This window comes from Berghia stephanieae, chromosome 4 (assembly GCF_034508935.2).
Source record: "Berghia stephanieae isolate SIO BIC M18660-M18661 chromosome 4, UCSD_Bste_1.3, whole genome shotgun sequence".
Classification (NCBI taxonomy): domain Eukaryota; kingdom Metazoa; phylum Mollusca; class Gastropoda; order Nudibranchia; family Aeolidiidae; genus Berghia; species Berghia stephanieae.
The window spans coordinates 10,004,806-10,009,805 of NC_088363.1; the positions used below are offsets into that span (position 1 = coordinate 10,004,806).

The 5,000-nt window shown below is 39.2% G+C and overlaps 1 protein-coding gene across 1 annotated transcript in view; it reads left to right on the top strand.

Moving 5' to 3' along the window:
* The window catches only part of LOC144970006 (uncharacterized), a 90,290-nt gene that overhangs the window by 75,093 nt on the left and 10,197 nt on the right, over positions 1–5,000 (top strand). The window lies entirely within an intron of this gene.

Consider the following 5,000-nt stretch of genomic DNA (forward strand, 5'->3'; position numbering starts at 1 on the left):
TCCTCTCCTCCTCTCCTCTTCCTCCTGTTCCTACTCTTACCCTTTCTCCTCCTCCTCCTCCTGCCCCTCCTCCTCCTCCTCCTCCTCCTCCTCCTCCTCCTCCTCCTCAACCTCATTCTCCTGACGACGATGTTGGTAGAGGAGACATAAGAGATGATTTTGCACTAAGGGCTATCCATCCTGATCAGTCCCCAGCTTTCCTCATTAGCATTGGGCTGCCGTCTTTGCCTATTCCTTTACATTATCCATCTAATAAATGATAACGTGAAATTGAATGTAAGCTTCAATTTAATTACAAAAACAGATCAAATAAACGTTCGGGTTTCCCCTTTATCAACAAAACAGGATGAATGAAACACCACAGATGAATGAGATAATGTGGAAGTGGCGTAGTTAGAACTAATACTCATTACGCCACTACCACATTATCTCATTCATCTGTGGTGTTTCAATCATTCTGTTTTGTTGATAAAGGGGAAACCCGAAACGTTCATTTGATCTGTTTTTGTAATTAAATTGAAGCTTACATTCAACTTCACGTTATTTATTTCTTCGAGCTTCGAGCAGCAACATTTACATTATCCACCTAGCATTTCCGGTAGACAATGGGTAGCAGTTGCCTAAACTCTTATACTGAACTAAAATCCCCAGAAAAAAAAAAAAAAAAAACAACACTCAAAATAATATCGTGGATATCAATAATTAGAAAGATTAGATTCTTTATATGAGGTCTTGTTGTATGACACTCGCCTTTGAGTCGGAAGGTCCTGGGTTTCAGTCCCTACCTGCTCTAAAGGATCTTTACTCACGTTCTCTAACCCTATCTAGGGGTAAAATGAATACCTGGTCGTTAACAGCGTTGTCTATTACTGAAAAATTTGCAATATCGTCATTTTTCGTCTACATGGCGGCTTTTTAGACGTTATTACAATTTGTATTCGTTATTATTATTTGTATTTTTATTCAACAAGGCCAAGTACTCATTTGGAGACTGACTATACATTAAGGTGTTTTATCGAGAGATGCACACATCAATGCCTACGATGTAAAAAGTCATCCCAACTACAGTCGGCATTATTTATTAAAGATCTGAAACAGTCTGTACCAACAGTACTAGCTAGACTAAGGAGAGATAAAAATACAAGAAATAAAACCATCCCCATCGGGGGATCTAATTTTTATTTGGAGAATAACACTTTCATGCTTATGGTAATTTATTGGAAAGTATTTACATCCATCCTTGCTCACTCTGGCTTTTAACAAAGAATTGCTTATCTGATCCATGAATGAAATGGTTCGAGCTTAGGGAATTTACTCTCGGAGCCAAACCATTAGTCACCTAGTCACATTGTGTGGCAATGTGGTCTAGTGGTATGACACTCGCTTTCGGATCGGAAGGTCCTGGGTTTGAGCCTCGCGCTCGGCGCATAGTTGAGTCCTTGGAAAAGGCTCTATACTCACATTCTCTCACCGTACTCAGGTGTAAAATGAATAACTGGTCATTAACAGCGTTGGCTTTGTCCGAAAAATTGTAATATGGCCTAACAGGCGGCATGTCCCGTCCTACATGTTAAATGTTGCTGTTGACCAGGGATCTCTTGTAAAGCGCTTTGAGCCACATTTGGTGGATATTACGCTATATAAAGCTCAATAATTGTCAATAAAAAATGGTCAAATGTACGAAAAATATTTTTACTTGGTTTCTGAAACATATAATTGACACATCACATTTACTAGTTTAAAAAAGTAAGTTTAACAAGTCAAGGTTGAACTTTGATTTATATTTTCTTTAATAAAGTTGTTTTCTAAAATTCAAATCAACTTTAATCTCATATTTAAAGACGTTCAAAGAAGATCATCGGAGAGTAATGCGTTTTGAGTTCCAAGGTTGAAATATCTCATATTAATCGGATTATTCTTTTGTATTCTCTTGTAACAACGCTTATAAAATAACATTCTTTTGATATTATATTGAATTTTACTATAATGGTATTAAATAAAGATTCATATCTTTAATGATGAATCCGTGACCTAATTTCAACTGGGCGATTTATACAGAGCAATATCCAATAACAGTGATCAAAAAGCGCTTTACAAAGGATCCCCGACCAACAGCAACAAGAACATATAAGAACGAGACATGACGCCTGTTTGGCGATCTTACCTTTTTTTTTACCGACAAGGACAACGCTGTTAACGACCAGATGCTCAATTTACACCTGAGTACATTGAGAGAATGTGAGTAAATAGCCCTTTCCAAGGACTCAACTATACGCCGAGCAAGGCTCGTACCCAGGATCTTCCAATTCGACAGCAATTGTCATACCACTAGACAACACAGTCGCACAAATTTCAAATTTCAAATCCACCTCAACTCACTTTTTGGAGATATTCCTATGAGAACATCTAGATAATAATGTTTCCCCTTTATCAACAAAACAGGATGAATGAAACACCACGGATGAATGAGATAATGTGGTAGTGGCACACTTTAGTTCGAAGGTTGAAATATGAAAATATTGCTCTTTTCTTTTCTCCTGCAACTATCCTTTTGAAAAAAAAATCTGTTTTTTTTTCCATAAAACAAGGTTGCTCCAAGCTGACATTGAAACGTAATGCAATTCCCCTTTTCCACCCAAACCATTGCAATGTTAGAATCATGATCAGAATTACTTTTCGGTCAAGTCCCAAATCCACATCAACTCCGTATTTGAATATTTACGTATGAGAGCAGATGAAAAATATTCAATTTTGTCTAAAGGTTGAAATATTATGGTAATATTGCTCTTCCCCCCCCCCCCCCCTCCCCTCTCTCTCTCTCTCTCTCTCTCTCTCTCTCTCTTTCCTCTCTCTCCTCTCTCTCTCTCTCTCCCTCTCTCTCTCCTCCTCTCTCTCTTCTCTCTCTCTCCCTCTCTCTCTTTCCTCTCTCTCTCCTCTCTCTCTCTCTCTCTCCTCTCTCTCTCTCTCTCTCTCTCTCTTCCTCTCTCTCTCTCTCTTTCCTCTCTCTCCTCTCTCTCTCTCTCTCCCTCTCTCTCTTTCCTCTCTCTCTCCTCTCTCTCTCTCTCTCCCTCTCTCTCTTTCCTCTCTCTCTCCTCTCTCCCTCTCTCTCTCTCTCTCTCTCTCTCTCTCTCTCTCTCTCACACACACACTCTTGCAACTATGCTAATATGGAAATATTCTTATTCTTTCTTATAACAGTTGGTTGTTCCAAGCTGACATTGAAACGTAATGCTATTCCCATTTTCCACCCAAAACACTGCAAGGTTGCCTCGTGACCAGAATAACTTTTCCATCCACATCAAAATCCAATTTTCTAAACGTGGAATGAAAACGGCCATGGCCAATGCGACCGAGATTCCCGTCTGGACGATCTAATTTGTTGAAGAGTGTTGAGATTGTGGTGTCCGCCTACTGGGTATTTCCGGTCATAGAGAATATGTAGCTGAGCCACTTAAGGAAGAAATACTGAATACAATTTCCAGGTTCGAATCCTCAAACAGGTAGGAGGTAAAAAATGACATGGTGGGAGTGAGCAAAGTGCAAAGAGAGCATTCGTGAAAAAGAATCTTTGTCTATTTTTAAACGTTCGTTTAAAACATATCTGTTTCGTCTTTAGTAGATGGTATGAGAAGCAAGATAGGTCTGTCTGGTTTCTGGTGTGTGTTGTGTGTGTGTGTGTGTGTGTGTATATATGATTGTGTGTGTGAATGAGTATGTTACAGCCAACATAATTTGTAATTTAAGCGCTTAGAGTCTGGTGTCTCGGCGTTATAGCGCTATATAAGTTTTCATCATTATTATTATTTATCAAGATTCAATAATTTAAAAACAATATTGAATACTAATTCACTAATGAATAAACCTGAAAATAATAATGTCTTACTAGTTTTGTTTTCGACAAATACCCCCCCCCCCTCCACACACACACACACTCTCTCTCCAAATAACGACAGCTGAAGAAAAGCTCAATAAAAAGTATATATGAAACGTAACAGGTAGATGATATGGCTTGGAGAAATTACGACTATGCCGACACGCACTTTTTTGTATTGGAAATCTCAAAAAATTACCCAAAATACTGTACATTACAACAATCTTAAACTAGGCCCATAAGTGTGTTCGAATGTCAGACCTGCATATATGTACACGTCGGAATGAACCCTTTACGTACTTGATACATCTAAAAATTTCAATATATAACGGGACGAATTCTTTTAAAATTTCAACAAAAGCTGAACGTTATCCGGGTATGAAATACAAGGTTCTGGAACGCTACAAGAAACATCTCCATTCCATAATTAAGTTAATCAAGGGGAAAGTCTAAGACCTGATGAAATCATCATCATCCATCGTGGTTTGCGCTCTTGAGCACGTTGCCGGTCAGCTTTATCCACGAATCACGATCCTCTGCGGTGCGCATGAAATCTGTGTTACTTTTTAAGTCACATTTGATCATTTTTAGGTTATTTATATAAGTCATTCTTTGTCTTCCTCTAGCTCTCTTTCCTTCGATCATCCCAGATGTTACCAACTTTTCTATTCCGTCTCTTCTCCACACATGTCCCAGAAACCGTAACTGCCTCTTTCTGATGGTATCGATCAATATTCTTCCCTTTTTCGCCTTCTCCAACACTTCCTTGTTCGTACACCTATCTGTCCACGATAGCCTCAACATTCTTCTATACACCCACATCTCAAATGCCTCTAACCTGATTAAATACATGATCGCAAGCGGATAACTCTCGCTATTTTACGAATCTTACACGCTTGCTTTTTGTAATTCCGGACATGTTCCCAACCGGTGTACGAGCTTGCGATTGCACGTTAGGAACAGAGTTCGAATTCCAAACTGCAAAAGTGTAAGAACGCAAGGAGAGAGTTAACAAGAGGGCAGTGTAAACATGATATAAACTTGGGGGCTCAGCGGTACGGTCTTTGGTTCGTACCCGAAAGATACCTAGTTCGATCATCCGCCGCTGCTCTGTGTGGCCTTGAGCAAG